At 36.3% G+C, this 23,526-nt stretch overlaps 1 protein-coding gene and 1 long non-coding RNA gene across 2 annotated transcripts in view; one reads left to right on the forward strand and one right to left on the reverse strand.

The window, feature by feature from the left end:
- LOC126866583 (cadherin-87A) overlaps positions 1-23,526 on the reverse strand; it is a 533,242-nt gene that overhangs the window by 349,105 nt on the left and 160,611 nt on the right. The gene's annotated exons all lie outside the window — the stretch shown is intronic.
- Positions 12,937-17,464, forward strand: LOC126866610 (uncharacterized). Its single transcript, XR_007689964.1, has 2 exons — positions 12,937-13,786; positions 15,172-17,464. It is a non-coding gene; the product is annotated as an uncharacterized LOC126866610 (long non-coding RNA).

Raw genomic sequence — 23,526 nt, forward strand, 5'->3', positions numbered from 1 at the left:
ATTTTACGTCATCGCCACACGCTACATGCCACTCGCGTGCTCCTGTAATTTCATTCTCAACACTCCACCGACCGTTTAATCTCGCGGTAGAGTAACAGCGAGTACACGGTCTGCCATAAAAGTTTATTGTTTTTACACAAGCAAGGAAACCATTGCGCAACAGTAAATCAACGATTCGCGAGAGACACCGTGCACCTTGAGACTTGGCGCGATCGTTCGCAGTTCTCGTCAGGCAGATTCGGCGCGTGAAATCACGCGTAGGTGTGCGGAAAAAGGAAAATGTATCGGTATTGCTCCTGCAAGTCGAGGAATAGGCGACGTTAGATCGCGTCTGAACACTTCGCCAACTGTCCACCACTGAAAGAAGTAATATCCGCGTCTACGTTTTCCTTTTCTATGTTGTACGCGTATTGACAGTTGCGAGAAATTAATTTCCGTAGAAAGCCAAGATTTTAGATTTAGATATCGAAAGATGATATTGCGACGGCAGTAGCAAGAAATGAATTTTCTCTAATGTCGACGATTCGTTTGCCGGGTCCTCTGACACTGAGTAATTTACCAACTAATAACATTGAGTAGCGATTTCGGTTTCGCGTGTACCTAAAATATACGTCTACGCGTGTAATTAATATATCCGCGTTTTAATCCGTGCGCTTCTCAATGCACGGCTGCACGAATATTGAAATACGCGGGTATTGAAGTACACGGGTACACGTATATGTCGGGTTATCATTAGGATTTGAATCACGTAATGTTTCTTCATTTGAATTAGCCATTGTTTTACAAAACAGAGAATATATTTACACGAACAAACAAGGTTTTACAAAATATTATGAATAATGAATTTTGTAAAAGATATGATTGATAAACAAATGATAAATTAAATTATTAATTAGATTAAAGAATAATAAGTTTTATCGAACAATAAAAGAAACGAATAATATATCTTACGATTTACTAATTTAACGAATAATGAAAATTAACGATTGATAAAATTTACAAATATTGAATTTAATTTACGCTATAAACAATGATCCGGGGTTCAAACGAATCCACGGTCAACGGGAAAACTTTAAACAATTTTATAACACAAAAATACGTTTGCTGAATCACTCGGTAAATTACTCGATGTATCACTTTCCAAGGCAATCTCACGAATGAATATCTGATTAAAATCTTTTTCGTTATACGACTGCATTTGTTTGTTATGTTCTCGCTGGAAACATCGAGAAGGTTCCAAACGTTGTTGCTAAGCAATATCTGTCAAAAGTTTGTTGTATACTCTTTGGAAACATCGAGAAAGATCCAAACGCCGATACTAGGCAATTTCTGTCTTCATCAAGCAAAACGTTTATCCCGTGACCGTGGCTACGTTCAGCGACCAGTTGTCACCTCGAACCCACTTTCGCTTTTCACAAATGTCAAACAATTACAAATGGCAATTACTTAATTACAGTTATGATAAAATCTAGACTAAAGCATTAAAAGGCTTCCTCAAAATTGCATAGGGAAGGCTCCAGTTTTCATTTCATCTCCGACATATATGAAAATGCAGAGGCAAACGGATCATAATATCTATATATATTGTTAAGAATTGTAGATCTTAATTGCCGAAATAAAAGTAAAGGAACACTAAGGTTACACTTAGAATTCATATTAAAATAGTTTTAGATTTATATAATAAACGATTTCCAGAATCTTCGTCGATATACATTTGCACTCTTTGTCTCACCATCTTCCATAACACATTGCCAACGGATCACAGTTCCATTCATCTGTTTTTCGAGACGCTGTGCACACATATACTTCCACACACTCATATTCACATACGTGTGTCACTACTACGCGGCCAATCTAGTCTAGCGCACAAAATTATACGTATCTCGATATGTATAATATAGTATATACATGTGTACCGAGGTTCACGGATACACATATTGAAATGTATAATATCCAGTGTATTAACTCGTATCCGGCGTTTCATTTCAGAATTAAATATCGAAATATTTAGATATGAAAATTGTTTATGAGACTTCATTAACCAAAACTGTAATTTTTCTTATTTTCGTCTGAAAGCCAGTAAATTAAGTCTTAATTAATTAAAGTAAATTGAGCTTAATTTATTAACTTTTTGTATTCAGATGAGCTAAAGTATCAATATTTTATAGGAGTAACAGGTTTGTTTATTTGTTATAATATTTTCAGTACATAAACAGCACCGTATCGGCATGGCCGAGATTGCTGGAATTGTTAAATATTTTTTGGCAAGTTTGAAAATTGCTAGATATTTGTTTGCCCTAGTTTTCACCATTAGCATCACCATTCAAATGATTTTAAATCCATAGCTGAATAAAAGCGTAATTATGGCTCGGTCATATGTGTTTCAGTTTGAATATAAACATCATTGTTATCGATGATGTCGTCATATAAAAATTCAAGAGCAGATTTTTCATGTGATTTTAGTACATCCGAACTTTGAAGCAAACGTTTTACATCTTTCTACAAATTATTTCTTTTACGTCAGAGATTTCGTGCTCCAGATTTTTGTATCATTGGACCAAAAAAAAACCGGATATATGGTTTAATGAATGATTAAATGCCATCTTCGTTTCATTCAAGTCTGAAACGTCTCATAATTTCCGAAATTATAGTTTTTTTTTTAAATGTACACAAAACCGTGTCATCATCATTGCTTACATTTAATGGGAGATTGGCTTTCCACAAAAAAATGTTGTTATAATATTCTTCGTTGTTTTTCATTTATTTCCAGATATTATGTGTTGTGTACCCTTGTATTAGTAATGATTCTGTCTGCAATAATATTTGATATTACACATCTGTTTCTACATAAACTGTCTAACATGAAATACATGGCGTTCCAACGTGTAGAACAGCTTCGTATTAATGTGCTTTTTGGCAAAGAAATCTGTTTGTTCTTGCTTTTGTTCTAGTGCATGTTTCGCAACACTTGAATGTTTAAAATGTCTTGCCATTTTACTGCAAATATCGATTATTTGTTACATGGTGTTTTCTTTTAAATGCATGGTTTACATCTAATTGCACAGTATGTGATGCGCATGTTACGCTATAAATTTTGGTATCGTCCGATATTTCCGATAACAATGAGATGGTATTTACCATATTTTTGGCGTTGTCTGTTACGATGGCTACTACTTTCGAAGTAATTTCCCATTCTGCCAGAGTTCTGTGTAATTCATCTGCGAGATTTTAGGCGGTATGGCGTTCTTCCATTTCGTATACACCCAAAACAAAACTGTCTGCGTCCCGATTGGGATTAATAATACGTACAATTATCGTAATGTACGAATCATATGCTAACAATGACCAACACAGATGTATATGCTACGTTTTTAACAGCGTTTAATTGTTCTTTTATCTTTGTCGTGACAGTACTCTTTAAACTCATTAATCTTTTTTCCACTGCTTCGCCCTTGCATATTTTATCATTTCGCTGCGCTATAGACGTAAACTCTTGAAAATGATCGGATAAACAGAAAGAAATAGATAATTGTCTTCTTTTTTTGACAATTAATTTTGCTGTTGCCTGGTGTATTTTTTCATTTTTCGCAGTCGCGTTTTCGCATTTTTCGTGACGTAAACGAATGTTTAAAGTCTGCCAGTTAAAAATAAACTGTTTTTTACGTTACGTTTTTCGCGAAGAGAAACAGAACTATATTTTCTTCCACGCGTTCTGTACATACGAATTACGTATTTATTTCTACCATTCATTTATTGTCTTTCGTATTATGATATTTTAACGTTGGTACTTATCGTTAACATTTAACGAGGTACTTTCTGTTTAAATATTAGTGCTGCTAGTGGATCCTGTTGTTCCACTCGTATACGAAAATTCATTAGTAGTTTCTTCATCACACAGATTATACAAAGCTTTAAGCTTGCATAATCCCATAGCCAACTTTTACGTTTTGCCATTTGAAAATTGTATTTCAAATCATCGATAAATGTATAACATAAGTATACATGTGCTTGAGCTAATTATAGGTAAAATTCCTTTTTATTTTTATAGAAAATATTACAATATTATTTAGTATTATGATTATAGTATTATATAACGCTACATATATTATCAAAATATGTCTAAAGCTTATGGACTTGCTCATTCTTCATTTTCCAACATTCTTGCATCTAAAGTAGCGTTTCGATTCTAAAAGTCAGCACGAGCACAGCTCGAAGGGATGAAAATCAGACGTAACGAATATCACGAGTACACGCGATGTACACGTGTATTTTCAATAAACGTTCAAAATCAGAAACTCTAATATTAGCCCATTAAGGATTAATTACGAGAAGCGTAAAATGTAGTTCGTGAGAAAATTGTACAACATTCGATCAAATAAAGTAGCTCATTTTTCTATCAGTGCAAAAAAAAGTAGAGGCGAAACGAAAAGTAGAGTCCTCGGTAACTGGAGCCTCGAGGGGATAGCTAAAATCTTCGAGTTTCTATCGAAACTTCCGAGTAAAAGAATGCTTAACGAACGAAATGTTGACATACGAATGCACAATTACGCCCACCTTTACAAAAAGTGCTAGTATTTTAATTAAGCTTCTTCTTCGAACTCATTTTACTCGACCTGCATAAATGCAAATGTTAGAGACGCGTTAAATTACGCGTTCGACCGGCGAAAAACGATCAGCTTTTGCATGGATATGCAGGTGGTGGAAGGGCGAAGAAGCATACGGCTTGTACCGTCTTACGTTATTCGAGACAATCAGTCTAAGTTGGAAACAGTTGGAAGAAAGACGACAATATCGAATGGTTCTCACAATTTGATTCCAACTTCGAGTTACATGGGTAAAATAACATCCGGACACCTGGTACATGATTCGGGTTAAAGTAAGTTTTCTTGTAGTCTTGTAGAGGTTTTCGAGTTACAGAGGCTCGACTATACTAGAAGAATACAGCGATAACAATACCGTGATATTTCATCGTAGCAGTTCGAACAATAGGTAAATTAAAATATGTTAGTGCGGTGTCTAGCCGCGCGAGTGAATTTAGGATGTCTTGGAGTGCATCGAACGGTACGCACTGCGTGACCGGAACTCGATTACGCATTCTTCTAAATACGGAACGAGAAGCCGTTAAGCCTTGCCTCGCTATATCGACATCCACACGCTCTTGATTCTCATCGACGGCTCAGCCAGTCGCCACGGAAACCTTCTTCAACGTGTATCCACGGTGGAACATTTTTGAAATTATAATATTCACTTGGACTAGCAAATTTTTGGCTCGAACGCAATTCGTTATCGTATCCAACTGGGTTAGCGACTGGATGGAACTTTTTTAAATGCCGAAACGAATACTTTCACGGCTGCTTTGCATTCGACCGATTCTCATTTAATTGGGGTTATGTAAATTCATTCATTATACGAAATCCCAAGTTTTCTTACGTTCGCCGTCTATCCACGGCACCGTTAAATTTCTGACACAGTTTTGCTCCTACTGGCAAACGTCTCGAGGAAATATCGTCTACGCGTTTCCATTTGCATTGCATGATTTCTTTAATTTCCAACCTCCTTCGCATTAGTCCAACTGCTTCAATTCAAACAGGGTTCTTAATGAAAACTTGCTGAAAAAATACTTCATGAAAAATATAATGAGAAGCAGTTTTGTACATAATACGCTGACTCACGAAAGTATGTTTGAATATTTACCGTACAAAATTACCTATGTGTATATTATAAGTATGTACATGTTATACAACATATTTTGAGATTTCATTAGCATTGTAATAAAACAATACATAAAGAATACTTGAAAGAATCTCGACTTGAAGACTTGACAGCATGTTTTTAATTAAGCAGAAAATTCACATTATTAATAAAGTAAATCATTTGCAATAAAGCGACTTGACTAACAAATATAAACGTGGAAATTCGATAGGACATCTCGGGTGAAAAAAGGTTTATTTAAATAATTGTCATAGCACTTTAAAGTTTATTTTTTTTTAACGCATTTTTTTTAAACCCGCCAAAATTTTTAATTTCACATTTTTTTCTATCATTATTTAGTTCACTTAGAGGAAACATGTATAATAATTTAATCCTTTTTTGGTTTTTTGTTTCAGTCAAGAATTACGAAGTGGATCTTTCCCGCTGATTGAAGACTGCGGCGACAAGACGCCCATGAAATAGGCTTAGAAATCTGTTATAATTTTTTTTACTTAAAAAAATTTTTTTTGTATTCGTTAAATATATATATATATAACCATACCTTAAAGTTCAATAACTTCATTTCTTTTTTCCCTTGTAAAAAAAGTCTAATTCAGGACACCCCTTAATAAAGTAAATCGTTTGCAGTCAAGCTACTTGACTAACAAATAAACAACGATCCCACGTTGGTGAAATGGTTGCAAGTTATATGAGATTAAATTGCTTAGAATCTAATAACTTAACTCATCTGTACGAAGCTTCACGGTGGAAACGTGAAACATGTTTCAAAATCATTGATAGATATTGGACAAACGCGACGAGTAATTCGTGAAAGAATGAAAGTTCGTTGTGTTTTATTAAATTTGATCATTCGTATAATTGAATGGAAAATAAATTAAACAATATACGTATGTGGAAATGCTTGTTTGCCACTATAAAGGTAAAGCCAATTTTCCTGATTAAAACTCAAATATTTGCAGTGATACGATAAAAAAACACTGTTACGACAATGGATTTATCGAATTGCCCGGAAATTTTACCGCTACATTCTACGTTTACAATTTTCTGTAGCAATCATCGCAAATCGCAAGTAGTTGAAACGTACGCGTATGTATATGTACATTTTAATCATTGAGATATGATCTACGAGAGGTAATTGGGTTTATAATTGAAACAAATATTTTTGGGTTATAATAGAAAAGTAAATAATTAGGTTTATAATAGAAACAAATTAAGCGAAGACTGTCACCTGCTAATGGTGCAAAAGTTGATGCAACGTAAAATACAAATTAAATAAGAAATCAGTAAATGAAAATTAGCAAATTATACGCAGTTACAAATTAGATGGACTCATCGATAGTTTTTATATTGCATTAACGTTAATAAAAATTTGTAATATCAATACAAAATCACTACCTATCGTTAATCATGAACCAAACAACTATGAATGTAATATCACTGAGAAAATGAACTGCTATTGAGAATTTGATCGCTGAATACGTTCTATGATAAAGCGCAATTGGGGCATTATTTTTGTATGAGTGACGGATAAAGGAATTTGCAATGGAGGTAGCTTACGCAGTATCTTTTTGGTGAATTGGTGAATTGGTCGTTAAATCCGTAAAAAATTTGTTAACGCGAAAGAGATTCGATATAGGATCAAACTGTAGAGACACCGAGAGATTATTTTTGTAACAAAAGCGAACAACTCTGTGGTAACAGAAAAAATACATTATAAAATAGAAGACAGGTACAAATTAGAATGCATATTATATTGCAGACTAATTAATAAAAATTTCAGGGAAAATCACTTTATTTAATAATAAGTTAGTTAAATAATTTTTAATAATTAGATTATAGGAAAAGAAATAAGAGAGCTTTCCAATCGACTTGATATTTTTATACGATAACATTTAGCAAATTTTATCAATTATTATTCCAATTATTAAATACCACTTTTGTACTTCATCGATCTACGTATTATCATCGATCTATTCATCGATCTATTAGTCAACGTTGTTATTTAATGATGCAGAATATCTTTGAGAAGCTAGATATGTAGATAATTTAGAATAATACGGTACTGATATATCTTATTTAGGCTAAAAAGCTAAGATATAATAATCTATGTTTGATGCGTTGCAAAGTAACATATTCATGGGCTTTCCTCTAAATGCATTTTATCAATCCTGGATATTTAAAAATTAAAAGCAATTACGAAAAGATATATTACGAATATATTTTCAATCTTGTTTCAATCCCAAATGGTGTTTCCCTAGGAATTGATTGAATGGTTAATGCCTCTTTATATGCAAATTAATCACTTCGATCCGACGAATAAATCAACAACTTGTGATTCAACATATCATTTAACGTATGCAATTTGTAGATTGAAAAATTAATAAAAGTGCGTGCCAGTCTGAAATATAAATTAAATAATTGAAAATCAAATTTCGATAATTACATACGTATGTATACGTATGTATGTATTATTTGCAGTAGAATAAAAAGGATGTACGTATGTGGAAGTTTAACAAAAATATAGATTAAAATATCGTGTGTCGTATAAAATCGTAGAAAAGGCTTTAACAATGTGGTTTTGTACATGTATTTAAGTTGAATTAATTATTTAATAGATTGGAAGTTTAAACTTAATAAATTTAATAAATTGGAAGTTTATTGTAATACAGAAAGGTTTAAACACAACAATTTTCGTATTTTTCGTTTTCATCTTATTTTGGCTCGTAGCATCTTTTGCCACGAATAATAAATTATTCATAAAACTATTCGAAAACAATTTACAATCAACCCTTTAAAAATGAAGATTGACTGCAATTTAAATATTCACGAATCGACCTCGCTCTCTCTCCAAAGTTAAAACGAGGACTAAAGAACAAATGAGTCGTTTCAAACCGCTTTTAATGAATAGAAAACTGCTTGTAGACAAAACTGTATCAGATATCAAATATTTTAGCAAAGAGGAAAATCTTCTCTGGCTTAAAATTATTTTCGAAATTTTATTTGCTTTTATTATCATAAGATTTTAAACGTACAATGATCCACATGCATCACATTTTTTTTTCTTTAGAAAACTGGATGTGCCATTCGTTTACACTTCCAAGCACTGTACCAATTTTCTTTGTCAATATTTCTTCAAGATGTTCTTTTTCTTTTTGTTACAAACGTGTATTTTATAACATTCCAATTAAAAATTATTATAAAGCTGACGATATTTAGTGTAAAGTATGTCTATCGCTAATGGCACTTACATCGTTTTACACAGAGGCAATGTTAAAATATTAGTAATTATTTACAAATGGAAACTGCTCTTAAATTCTACCATACCCATTGGCAAGTGGGACATTATACGATAAAAGAACAACATTTTTTAATTTTTGTACTTACAGTACCGTCTACAAGAAATCTTCAATTGTCTAAGACGGCGACGAACGAAGTGTAGCCGAATACCTCGATGAACCGTGAACGGTGTCCCGGTGCAATAAGGTCGTGAACAAACAGGGAAACTTCAAATGTCAAATTCCGGCAACTAACTATTCCCGAGTTCATCGTCGGTTATTTACCTCTTCCGATGCGCCTGAGCCGCGTCGACTCTGTCGAAGAAGGTAAAACGCGGACCAATTGATTGCACCGCTGGATCGATCGCTTTCGCGCTCTCCCATTCTTAATCCCAGCGGAAAGCAGATCCTAAGGGAACGCAGTAAGCGTTTCTGCCATACGCCACGATTGAACGTCTCGACTCAGCCGCTCGAGATAATCGGTCTTATTGTTACTAAGAGAATTTCGCCGACAGTTTGGAACTGGAAAGTTTCGCCGACTGCGAAGTTGCGCGAGCGACGATTTCAGCCTCGTATCTCGTACGTGGCTCGGCTTTCGAGCACCCGTAGAAAGTCTTCGAAGGAACAGCTGTACGAGGCCGGTAGCTAGAGTCGGAGTAAACCACGAGAAGGCTGTGGGGTGACGATGCTTCGAAAAGAGAGAGAGAGAGAGAGAGAGAGAGAGAGAGGGTGAAAGATGGGTAGACGAAAGGAAGAAGCGAGAGAAGCGAATGAGGACTCGGGAAAGCGTTTCCAGGTCCCCGGGAAAATTCGTTATCGAGAACTGAAAAGTCCTAGGGAACGTGCGCTAGTATCTAAATGAAACGAGGTACAGGAAAATACGTGTTAGCTGGCATTGTCAATCCCCGCGCTCTGCTACCCCAAGGCTTAGCGAAGCTCCGAAACCAATGAGGAAACCAGAAAGTTTCGACGAACAAAGGGTGGCAGAGCGAGAAATCAAGTGGAGCCGGTTCTCGCGTCACGTGGCAATTTTCTGGTCGTGAGTCGATAGTTTCGTGCGGTGTGATGTATGAGAAAATGTGTCGTAAGTTTAAAGAAACAGAAGCCAAGCGGCGAAATAATTTTTCGGTTAGAGAGCGAAATAAATATTTTCCTGGGGTGGTCTTCCTCCGTTGGATAATAAATTGTTGCGACCGGCGTATATTTTTCGCCCGTTTTAATCCTATTTTTAAGTTTCTTGCCTTTCTGACTATTAATTGCTATTAAGTTCTTGTATGTATTTGGCGCAGCCGGAAGAATCATTTATAGCAAGCTTTCGCCAATCAACGAACTGCTGCATTCAAACACACCGAAACGTGTGAAATTGGTATGTCGTCGTGGAAGAACGTTGAACTTTACGCGTCGTCGAACTTCGCTAAACATTTCACAGTTCATTCGTTTCTTTGTCACATGTAAATCGTATAGATCGTTCGTTCTTGTCTTTTCTTCAAAGTCGACTCTAGGCACCTAGAAAAATTCCTTGAAGAAATTCATTATTTGACTTGGCAAACTACTACTTGAATAGCAGGAAATGTACTGACGCAAACAGTCATTTGTGAATTCTAATAAAATTAATTAAGCGGTATAATGAAATATCTCGTGACAATTAATTTTTAGTAATTGGATCGAGATTCGTGCTTTGATCTACTTAAACGTAAGCAGAGTGTAGGGTAATTCACGGAAGATCGAGTTGATCTGCTTGAAACGTAGGAATTTTGCATTTACGCTGCGTATAAGCTGCGCTGTTGATCGATCGATGTCTTCTTTTTCTTCCCCTGTGCTTCTTTTGTCCTCAGAAATTTTCTGCAAAGTTTCCATCGGGCAAGAAACACCGCGTTCGGAAACAATGGCGAGAAAAGAAAGAAAACAACAGCGAACAGGGTGAAACCGATTCAAGTCTGAAAGCGAATCGCAGATATACGCTCACTCTTCATGGGCTGCACCAAAGACTCATTAATTAAGACGACCCGACGATAGCAGCTTGGATACGCGAGACGAAAATAATTAATGAGAGTAATGAATGCTCGCACAATGCGAGGAATGGGACGAATTCATTAAAGACAAAAGAATTTACGGCCGAAGAATCCCTAACAGACACGGATGATAATTAAAATAACGTATCGAGTAATGTAGTACCAACTATTGTCGCTCGAGAGTAACTCGTCTGCCGAGTAATTTTGTAAAACATTTTTTCATCAATTAAAGACGTTTTTACACGGTGCACTCGACGACAGATGGTAGAGAATATTTGAAAACGCCGTAGCAGAAAAAGGTCTTGCCAAGTTTCGTGACTATTTAGATAATAACGCGTTTTAGTAATCAGAAATGAAAATCATAAAAAGTGATTAACATACTGACTCATCGTAGAGTGACAATTTACAGAATCTTTGAAAACAACCTTTGTGACGAAATCTACGATTTAGGATTTATTGAAAGTAGCATTTATTTAGACTATTTATATTTTTATTTTGTGTTTTAGCATTTGTTTAGATAGGAAAATCTTCGAAAGCATATTATACGTGGATAACTTCGCTACCAGAGCCATATCTCGGAAAGATTCTACAGGCCCAAATCCACCAATCACAATTTTGAAAGCTGGCACGGATTTCGGGGAACGAATCCTCGTTCGAATCGAAGCTGCTCACTTCGAACAATACCTGTAAAAGTTGCGGATTATAACAACAACTGTGTAAATCCAGGCTTAAAGTTCTTCGTTTCTTTGGACGTGTGAACAACCGGTACAATACGAAAACGAGTGTAACAACAAATAATACGGACACGCATATATTTAGACGAACTTTGTGTCTTATTTTGCTATACTGCACAAATTGCAGTGCGCCTTCTAAATTGTTCAAATACTCGGAATTTTCGATTGTATAGTAGGCGAAGGTGAAAGTAATATAGTAAAGTAAAATAATAGCAAAATAATGTGCGAAGTTGAGTGACTAATTAAGATAAATTTGTATCAGGTTAGAATCTCAACGATTTAGTAATAACTCAAAAGGAGATTAAGATAACCTCAAAAGTATTTATTGCCTAATTGATGAAACTGTAGAAAAGCAAACTAGCCCCCGATCTCGATGATTTTGAATACGTTGTAGAAATCTATATTTGTGAATAACTTTTTCTTATGCGTACACGAGGTGAACTCGGTACCATCGGCCATGAGGCAGAAATTTACCGTAGCGGTACCTGCAGTATTTTGCGAATATCTTGGAAACTAAGCGAAATCGATGGTTAGATGTATAAAAGAAAATCGTTCAAAATTTGCAGCTTTACGACATATTAAAAAATTATCAAAATCGAGGGGTAGTTCACTTTCTTACAGTTTCAACTGTTTAGTTTTGCAAGCTAACTCTTTTATAAGCAGAAAGATTTCTTTTGGTGTACTGCAAAGACAGAACTGGTTCCTAGTTGATATTATACGATACGATCCTGAATGACGTATGCTCCATTCAACGAGTCGAGACGTCAACTATGAAGATAAGCGCGTGGTAGTATTTAAATTTTACGACACGGGCGTAGTCGTAGTTCCTAGACATCGTATTTACCACTTTACGTGCGGACAGAGTACAAATTTTGACGACTAACAAACCGTCCCTGATATACTAACAAACTACTGGTGTTTGACGATAAGTGTCAGCCAACAGTTAGGCTTGCTGTCTCTCTCGCCTGCCTCAGCACGTGAATGTTTTGTTTATAGCTGCTATGTCGATTCGTTGAATAGATTTTTAAATCATTACTAACTAACTATAACTAATACATTTCTAATTACTTGTTGCGGTTATCAAAGATTGCAAACTTCAACCTCTTACCGATCTTACATACTCGCTATACAATCTCCCATCTCGTGTACTATGCAGTAAACAACTTTACAGCTTCTAAAGAGTAATTTATTCGTCTGTTGTATCATCGACACGAGTACAGTGATTTTCTAATAAAACACAAAGACAGAGTCTCATGCTACTGTCCTTGTAGAAGGTGCTCTCTTCATGTTAAATTCAAGCCAGCGATCATCATTTCAGAGAAACTGGTGCTAAGCGCTAAGGCGGGTGTGAAAAATAACCATTGCCTTTGTTCCTCTTTGACGAAAATTTCACACACAACATGTCGAAAGACAACTTTGAAGCGATATAACAATGTGGTCAAATGGCGAGTAAAAGCGTCTAGTCGAAAAGAAAGAAAGTGGAAAGGAAATGATCGTGGCGATCGAAAATCGTAACGACGCCTCTGATTGGCGATGATCGTGCCGCTCGAATCGAACGAAATAAAGGGAAACGAAAGGTGTATCGGATTCGAGAATCCGCAGTCGTTCGTAGTTCGCCAGCGACGTTACGTAACGTGTTTCTCCTCGGGCGCAACCCGCCAGCGACATAGACACGCTTAACATTCGAGACGCGTAACAGGAAGCACGTAACACAAACTTGCGCCGATACTCGTGAATTTGATCCAGTGATCACCGTTTCGGGACGAAACAACGCTGGAGGCGAGGCAACCACCTGCCCCCGGATGAGTCGTTTCCTTTTCACGACAGGGCTATCTCGAGAAAAAGGAAAACCATCGCCCAGCCTCGGTGAATAGAGAAGAGCCCTGATAATAACGACGCAGCTGCTAATAAAAAGTGAAAATACACTGAAAATACACAGGCTACCAGGAAAGTAACGTCGTTATGCTCGAGACAGAGAGGACAAAGAGGTGGAACGACGATGGGGTAGAATGGCAGTTCTGGCCAGCAACAAATTGTGTCCCTTTTCATTCAGGTAGGCGAGAAAAAAATGGAGCACGAGAAAGCTAATGTAGAAATATAGAGTGCTTCTAGAGTTTGGATCAAACGTCAGGAGCTATTGTAATATTTACCAGAAGCGAAAACATGTTGATAAACGTGGGTCCAGATATTATTGAAGTTTTAGAGATGTAAGACGCTTTCAACTATGAGTCTGTAACAGCATAAGAAACTTTATTACGTGAAGAAGCTTTTCTGGACTACAGCTATATTATATAGCCAGTCCTATAAGTATCTTGCAACTGTTATATACATTTCCAGATTCTGCCAAGTTTTACCGATATAATCATGATAGTGGTATCTGATTGCAATTTTAATAAAATTTCAAAACGTATCACCTAAAGAACTTCATATATTTACAAGAAGCTTCTATTCTAAATGTTTGCACCCATTTAGAACGTGTATGTTGTACTTCAATACTTAAATTTTTATTTGCATATTATATGTTATTATTTATATCATATATATCATATAAATTACATTAACCAATTTTAAATTGCTTTCAAATTGTAGAATATTTCATGTACGCAGAGTGTATAATATATTCGTAGAATGATTCTCAAATATGTACTTTCGTGAATACGTTCTAAGTATTAGGTTGTCCGAAAAGTTGCTTTCGTTTTATCAGCAAATAATAGACGCACAACGTTTTTTTGTTTTACATTATTTTGTCGAATTACGTACGATCCATTTTGTTCCGTTGACATAAACACCGCGACATTTCACAGACTTGGTTTCACGTTTGTATGAAGCTGCACTGTTGTAAAAAACACGTTTGCGAAAGAAAGATACTTTTCGGACAACCTAGTATATAGAGCCGATATATGCTCCTAAAGCTTGACTCTACATTTCAGAAACAGCCTGTTTAAGAAGGCACGCGAGTAAATTCACGCGAATAGATTCCTATTTACGATAATCTTCGTCTATGGTCGTTCGTTTCAGTCAACTTGCTTGTTTATGATTCGTGCGACATTGGAAAGTAAAATTGGGAAATAAAATCTATATAGAAATGCTTATTGTCGAATTATGCTTGATCAATTTCGCTGATCAAACGAAGCGTGAAAAGTATTTCCGCTGCTGCCTCGCATTCTCTGATATTCTTCCTTTCGGTCGTTTGCCTGAGAAACGAATCCTTTTCTACGGGTAGACACCTCGCCCTCGAAACCAGCGGCCGAGAGACACGCCGTGTGTCTTGCAGCTCATTCTCGTACACTTTCATTACCGCCGCCACAACGCGCCGTGGCTTCTGCTAAAGCCTGGCCTTGCGCACATTGCGAAATATTTGCCAGTTGCACGGTGTACGAATTAACCCGGCGTTGCTGCTATGGGGATGCGATAATTGAGTTACAGAAGCTATTTCAGGGCGCGAATAAGAATCTCTGCTGAGAAACAGGCAACGCAAGAAGACGTAGAAGAAGTTGGAAGAGGAATTTTTGCGTTGAAAAGGTTTCACGAGTAACAGAAGCAGAACTTCAAGATGCTATCATTCGTAGAGGCTTTAAATGCTGGCAAATGTTTGAGGGTACACAATACCGGAGACTGATAAGGTAATTGTACTTTATGCAACCTCTCCGCTACAAAACACGCGTAACAAAATGTACGACAAGGAGGAAGTTGAAAATTGTTTGCTGTTTAAGGTATTTATAGTACTGCGACAGATGTAACATAATATTTAACTATGTACAGAGAAGAATATAATACTTTGTTGAAACTTCTTCCTTGTTATGCTATGAAAGCTGTTTTATGAACGAAATATGTCAAAAGACAATTGAAGGAAAAAATAGCTACTGTAGAATTACAGTGTAAGAGGAGAACATTTTTCGTACAGAAAGATAATTGAAAATAGGAATAATATAAACTTTTTCTATATTAAGAGCAGACTATACATATATATAATGATTTTTAAGATAGATATTCAATTTGGATAACGCTCAAACTTGATTAAAATTAGTTTTTAATTTACGAGGTTAATATCATACATGAATTTTTGTACGTAAATGTACATATACTTGTTTTAAATGTTGTTAGTATATATTTACATATTGTAATAAAACTCATTTTAATATAATTTACTTATTTAGGGACAACGAGTATATCAAGCCTGTGATACATTCGCAGCTTGTAATTCCCGAACGACTAATTTCCAATTCTATAAACATAAAATTAAAATAGCCGATGACAAATGTTATTCTATATGCGAGAAGGATTTAGAAAAACGTAAAGTCATTAAATCTTGAAATACGAACGCGACGAGAAACAACAGCGAATAAAATTTACATTTGATCAGGGAATTAACTTTCCAATTAATTTTCCAGCCCCAAAATAGCCTTCAATCTACACACTAACGACTCTCACATTAGTATTAACACGCACACAGCCGAATATAATGCCATCGTAAACAATATTTTAATCCTAGCTTAATCCAACCTCTATCGACTGCAATACCGCGTTAGTATCCAGAAAACGCAATTACGCGAAACGAATTATGCTAGGATAGAAATGTGAAAACAATTCGAGAAAAAGTTTCTAAATTAGCAACTGTGGTGGATTATTATACATGTTGGTTGGGTGTGATACGAGTAATAAAATTGTAATATTCAGTATATATTAAAATCACTTCAACACGTTGACTGACACGCGTGTTTTCAATAAAATATCCTTCAGGCCACGTGTGCCGCAGTACCAAACGTTCTCTGCTGGGTATTCCCGCCGATATGTTAGATAATTTAAAATCTTTGCCCTAATTCGTTACAATGTCAAAAAGAAAAATGGAAAACTTATTCTTTAGTGAGTCAAATAGCAGTGAAAAAGAAAGCTTTTACGAGGCTTACACAAATTTGGATAGTAACAATGAGAAAGAAATCAGATTTCCTAGAAATAAAAATATAAATAGAATTACATCGTCTGATTCTGATTCGGATATTGATAAGTGCAATCATAGTGATACTGAATGTAATGAAGATACTGTCGACAAGATTTTACAAGAATTGGTCACTGAGGGAGAAAGAAGAACTGACGATACCGAGGAAAGTACAATTCAATTTGGTGAATGGAATGAATTTAGTGGTCGGCAGAAGTCATTTTCTTCTCCCGAGACAGACGGCTTCATTAGGCAATTACCTGGCGATATTAATTCATATGATGCGTTTAAGCTGTTCGTTGATGACGAAATAGTAAACTTATTTGTATCAGAAAATTACAACAGGGAAGGATACAAATATTAGAATATTTAAAGAATTATTAGCTGCAAAATTATTAGGATTGTCTGAAAATACAAAAAATCCTTGTCTTCGATGGAGTCAGCATAATATCGCCGTCCGAAAAAATGATTCCGGAAGAAGCATTAGACACGCATGCAAACTATGTTATGCAAATGAAAGACGTCGAATGGACTGAACAAAGACACGAGAGAATTTAAAGAAAACAACAACTTATTGTCCAAATTGTCCCGACCAACCTCAGCTATGTATAGAATGCTTTAAAGTTTTACGTTCTAAATAATCTTTTTAATAAACCATTTTCGTATTACTTTTATAACAATTCAATAGTTTTATTATTTCCTCTGGAATATCTTTTCAAATACCTACGACGATCTTTCGCAAGTAGTCAAATAAGCGTCACTCGAATACGGGTGTCGTGGCAGTCAACATGTTAAGTACAAGTACAGAGACAGTGTATGTCGATCGTAATCGTCGCTCGTTCAATGCTACTGTTCAACTATACGCTTGCTATTCGACTGTGTGTGACTTACTATAATAACTCGCTATAATGACTGACCTAGAGAGCACGTTTGTCTATTTGTATCGACTGGTGTTATTATAAAAAGTTCAAACGTAACTCCGATTGATTACAAATAATATTTTGACCGGAGTTCGTTTACCTTTGAACCTGGCAAACCAAAACAACGTTGGTATTCCAAGGCACAATAATACGAGTCTCTCCCGATTCAAATCTTCCATTGACTCATGTGCCGCTACACAGCTGTATGTCGTTACAGCGTTAATGAAATGTCCAAAAGTTTTATATATGCGTGTCACACAACATGTATCGTAAGTAAAAGTTTCCTATTGTAAGTGTTTAAATACGAGGGTCGTCCGGAAAGTACCGTTTGCACATAGAAGCAATATAAAACGACGTACTCGTAATTTCGTTCATATGCTCACATAAATTACGTAACAATTTTTTGTTTAAATATTTAATACCGTTGTTGTATCGTATGTTTCAAACGCTGATGCGAATCGAAAATCTCGCCAATGACAAACTGCGGTCTGCCGTCTTCTACGCTTTTCCACCGCTGAAAACATTCTACCAAAAGGAATTCAGCATAAAATGACAGCAGTTTACGGTAATAAAGTTACGGATGAATCATTGGCCAGACGGTGGATGCGGAAATCACATCATCACGTCACAGAGGAGCCCAAGAACGTGCCTCCCATTTCATTGCAAATGATAGACGCATCAAACGAGCCAGATTACCAGCTTTTTGCAAAATTTCAAGAGTTTTTGTATCGATAACGCTTTATAAGAAACGATGATCTAAAATAAAAAAGATCTGAGCAAAGAAAATGATGTGCGTGAGACAATGGTTACGTGAGCTTCCGGCAAGTGTATGGCGAAAGTACACAAAAACTCGTATAACGTTACCATATGTGTTCGAATGGGGATGGTGGTCGTATTGAAAGATAGCTTAGTATATATATCAAAGTTAGAAACAAAGAAAACTTTCTAAAATGTATTTGTACTGTTGCTATTTCAAAACGGGTATTACTTTCTGCACGATCCTCGTACTTTCGCGAGTACACACATTACGCTGTGTGTACAGAAAAGGATCAACAAGATCAATAAGAAACGTAAAAAGATAGGCAAAGATACTTTCCTGGAAACATTGATTGCTTGCGTTGGTTTGAAATTCATGGGTTCGACTTGAAAAAGTTTGCCGAGTATAAGCGTGAAATCTCACGAACAATCCAAGCAATTAACAGTCTGAAAGGAAAGTATCTTAGGTACACATGGCACGATGTACTTGGAAATAATTTGAATTTCTTTTGACAGTCGTTCCGTGACGATCGCGCCGCCGAGTTTCTTATTAATGGGGATAACGATATCCCATAATTTGAAGCGTCTCCAGGTAGCAAGGGACAGTCGTCGAAGGAGCGAGCGAACCGGTAGACGAATGCAAAGTAAAGAACGATCTTTTAAAATAGTTTCCACGCGAACGAGTATAGAACGAGCGTAATTATAGCGAGCAGATCCCGCTCTGTCCGTATCTCCACGAGAAACCTCGTCCCTCGTGTCTTTTTGCTTGAAACAGTGGACAAACTATCGTCCAAGGTCCATTTGCTCCGCTCACTGGGATGAGATTCGATAAATTGAAACCCTATGTAGGCCAGCAACTCGAAGAAAACCAAAGGATAAATCTATCGACTTGGTTTACCGTGCAGAAAATAAACGGGTGCGCACTTGAAGATACAAAAGCGTCTTCACACTCTTCTTTAAGTCTTCACGCTGTTAGCTCTAGAAGGTTATTTTGCCATGCAGTCATTGCGTGTTTTATGATTGCTGGAACATTATGAACACATCTACACTCGATCAATAACATTGTTATATATTGCTGTTACTGATCATGTGAGATTGGTATCGAAGGACTATGGTCGAATACTGACGAAAAAGATATTTAGCGAACCAAACGCCGGTGATTATAGGCAACGATTATCTTATATATGTATGTATATGTCGGGTTATCATTAGGATTTAAGGCGCTTAATGATTCTTCGTTTGAATTAGCCATTGTTTTACGAAACAGAGAATATATTTACGCGAATAAACAAGATTTTACAAAATATTATGAATAATGAGTTTAATAAATGATAAGATTAACAAACGATAAGTTTAACTAATAATTAGATTAAAGAATAATAAGTTTAACGAACAATAAGAGGAACGAATAATATGTCTTACGAATAATAAATTTAACGAATAAAGAAATTAACGATTGATAGGTTTTACGAATAATGAATTTAATTAACGCTATTAACAATGTTCCGGGGTTCAAACGAATCCACGGTCAACGGGATAACTCTTTACTATGCGTAGAATAATTTTAAACACAAAAATACGATTGCTGAGACACTCGGTAAATTGCTCGATGTATCACTTTCCAAGGCGATCACACGAATGAATATCTGATGAAAATCTTTTTCGCTATACGACTGCATTTGTTTGTTATATGCTCGCTGGAGACATCGAGAAGGTTCCAATCGTTGTTGCTAGGCAATTTCTGTCAAAAGTTTGTTGTATACTCTTTGGAAACATCGAGAAAGATCCAAACGCCGTTGCTAGGCAGTTTCTGTCTGGAGATTGATTCCTAATACAACGTGTGTCCCATTATATCGACATCTCTAAAGTACAATTCTATGTGATTTCTAGGGAGAACAATACAACCGATCCACACCTTCGTCAGGCAAAACGTTTATCCCGTGACCGTGGCTACTGTTCGGCGACCAGTTGTCACCTCGAACCCACTTTCGCTTTCACAAATATCAAACAATTACAAATGACAATTGCTTAATTACAGTTATGATAAAATCTAGGCTAAAGCATTAGAAGGCTTCCTCAAAATTGCAAAGGGAAGGCTCCGGTTTTCCTTTCATCTCCGACATATATATATTAGGTTGTCCGGAAAGTGTTTTTCTTTTACAGACACGTCTTTTACAACGATGCATCTTTATACAAACATAAAACCTAATCTATCGAACGTTGTGATCTTTATTGTGATAGAACAAAATGGATCACACGTAATTCGATAAAATAATATAAAACTCCGTCCACTTCTTACACTCGGTACATCACAGCCATTTTTCGTTTGGTATCCTGGTGCTGTAGGATTCCGTGCATAGTAGACGATAGTATTCTTCGTCTTCGTCGCTAGGTTCATTATCCCCTGTCGTATAGATGTTAAAAGAACGTTACGACCGACCCTCACTGTCGATGTTACGATCGTCCCCGATCATGCTTCGAAATGAAATTATAAATTTTGCCAAGCACTTCAACTGCCATGTTGGTCATATACGACCGTCCACGGTTTCTCCTGTGACGCCACTGTGGTCATTGGTGACCCGAGCGCTTGAATTTCTTACAATTGTAAAAATTGAATAAAAATTGACAATTAGGGCATTTTGAATATAACCGACAAATAGATGATACTTTGAAATAAAAAGTGCCCCATTGAACAATTAAACATTTTTATTAGAACATCAATAAAAAAAAAATGAGAAGAAATATTGCATCTAATGGTGCACTGTGTTTGCATCCATACCTTTGAGGGGTAATCTACGAATATTATTATAAACACACCTTAAAAAATAATCGTAAATGCTGCTTTATAATCATATAATTGAAGTTGGGAGTGCGCACATACCTTACTATTATATATAAAATGAGCAAATACTGTTTACTAATATCTTCTACACGTTTCAACAATATATTCTAGACGTTTTGCTTACGACTAAATAACGAGTGCGAATGGTTTGTTGAAATAAACGAAGCCTTGTTATAATATGTCGCTATCAACTGTTATCAAGGCGCCACGATGATTACCCATGTCCACCAATAAGATAAACGGTACATTGGGGAAGAATGTTGTCTTACATTATCAATTTATTATTATTTTGCCATTACATGCTTTGAATAATAAAAATACTCCCGTGGCGTCCTGAGCGAAACATGTGATTTCGGGGTGGCAGTCAAAGTGCTAACGAGACGCCTGAAACTGGCAAGTAACGATCGCCATTGCTCGGAAGAGAGGCAGATGGAAGATTACAAAATAGGAAATGCAACTCCTTGCAAAGGAAATATTTATATTACAATTTTAAGTCAGTGAGTCAGTAAGAAAAAGTGACTTTAGCGTATCGAGAAGTTATTTTCTTTGCTACATACATGTTTATTGCGTATCTATATCGTCCAACATGGATGGACGTATTCCGAATGTGATGTTTCATCGTATATTCAAAATGTTATATGCGTGAGATATTCAACGTGTTACATTCGTCCTCCTGTTACTACAACCCCCGATCTACCTATATATATTTAACACTCTTTTACTTGTTAAAAATCACTAAAAACTTTAATATCAATTGTCCGCTTCGAGGGGGGAAGCGTTCACAGTATAACGCGCCAACGAGAGTCGTAAATTCTCGTTAAGATACGATAATCGACGCCACGAATCAGCCGATCCCTTATTTCCATTAAGATAATAGGGGTGGTTGAATAATTATAACACTGATTTACCAACTTAAACTCTTTATTTGCAACAACTTTTTCTAGGAGAATATAAGATAAAGAGTGACTAACAAGTTAAAATGTATTCTGTTCGAAGGGATGATAGCAAATGAATTATGTTCTGTGACGGTAGTATTTATATTTTACTGGATCGAACAATAACTCTAAAGAACTTTTCGACTTGTAAGACATTTTCTAGCAATTAAGGGCCTCGACGGCAAAGTAAAAAGTTGAATTTTATAACGGGTCCTTATGATTATTACGGGTCTGAGTTAATATGTTTGATTTGTTTAATATCTTGACCGAGGGATGCATCATGGTTTATGGCAAAATCACGGAACGTAATATCAATCATGCAATTATTGACTGGTGTAATATTAGTTATGCCATTGGTTTCCTATAATATTTTACGAACGTATCACCTGTTTCTGCAATGTATCGAAGAATATCGATGGTTCTTCCTAACCAGCAAACATAATAAAATGAACAACATGAAGATTAGAAAACGAACGAGAATGTTCTTATCGTGTTTTCTCTATATAATCTTCGCATGTGATTAATTCCCGATTAACTAAACTTTCGCCGATCGATTCCGCTCATCCGAACGTGAGATCTTATTACCCGAACGAAAAATAATAGCTAGGGAAAGGAAATTGACGAATTCCTGTTACACGAGTTTCAGTAAATTGTTCAATTTATATCTACCATAAATAGTCTGGCTACAAATTCAGATAAATGGAATTCCTCTGCGTATTACCATTTTCTTGTGAAATGAAAAGCACCAGTAGAGTGATTACCGCTCGCCAAAATAACTACGCTGCAAACCACTAGTGCGAAACCACTCTAATCGGCATGTATCGGGATAGCAAAGAATCTAGGAGTTTACGGATGCCTGGCGGAAAATAGCCGACCTGCGGATACCGATTTCACCTTGCTGCTATTTATACGGACAAGGGCCGGCGAATCGAATGCATTGTCCGACAGAAAGAATTAAAGATCGGCCTGGCGAACCGTGAGATCGCGCACGGATTCGGATCACCGACTATTTACGAGCAGAGGTTCCCGGTCAACGGTTCTCGGTATTCTCCGCAGGATAGCTTCCTCGGAATTGGATGTGTCCGATAGAAGAGCGTACAGGCTACGTTGTAGGACCGTCCGGTCCTATAGCCACGGACTTTTCTTAACGCTTATAACAACGTCCGCGGGGATACAATTCGATAACCCGAAAGCTGCCGTGAAAAGGAAAATGGATACGATCGGGGCCACCATTTTACGCTGGACACCCTCTCGATATTCTTCGAAGGCAAGTCCGATTTAAGCTGCTCGTGAAACGTCATGTGGATGAGCAAATCGTATAAAGACGGACATCTCGATGGATCCGCTTCGGCAGGGATACGCTTACGGGGTAGATCGGAGCTTTTATGCAAACACTTTGTGCAC

The sequence above is a fragment of the Bombus huntii genome, chromosome 6, assembly GCF_024542735.1.
Source record: "Bombus huntii isolate Logan2020A chromosome 6, iyBomHunt1.1, whole genome shotgun sequence".
NCBI lineage: Eukaryota > Metazoa > Arthropoda > Insecta > Hymenoptera > Apidae > Bombus > Bombus huntii.